Source organism: Pygoscelis adeliae, unplaced genomic scaffold (assembly GCF_000699105.1).
Source record: "Pygoscelis adeliae isolate BGI_AS28 unplaced genomic scaffold, ASM69910v1 Scaffold706, whole genome shotgun sequence".
In the NCBI taxonomy this organism is placed as follows: Eukaryota; Metazoa; Chordata; class Aves; order Sphenisciformes; family Spheniscidae; genus Pygoscelis; species Pygoscelis adeliae.
In genome coordinates, this window is record NW_008824953.1 from 12,717 (window position 1) to 12,962 (window position 246).

Sequence of the window (246 nt, forward strand, 5' to 3'; positions counted from 1 at the left end):
CTCGGCGGGGCCGCGGGGACCGTGGGAAGCCGCTGGCCGCTTGGGAAGGCTCGGGGTTGATGCCCAGGGTCGCTCTCCTTGCTCTGTGTGAGAATAGCAAGGGGATCTGATCGCTCACGCAGAGCCACGCTCCCTCCCACGCTCCGGGGATTCATCCAGGAGAGCAGCCCGTGCCCTGCAGAGCCCCGCTCCCCCCACCACGTACCCCGTCCTCAGCCCCTCGCTCCGACTCGGCTGGGGGGGGTG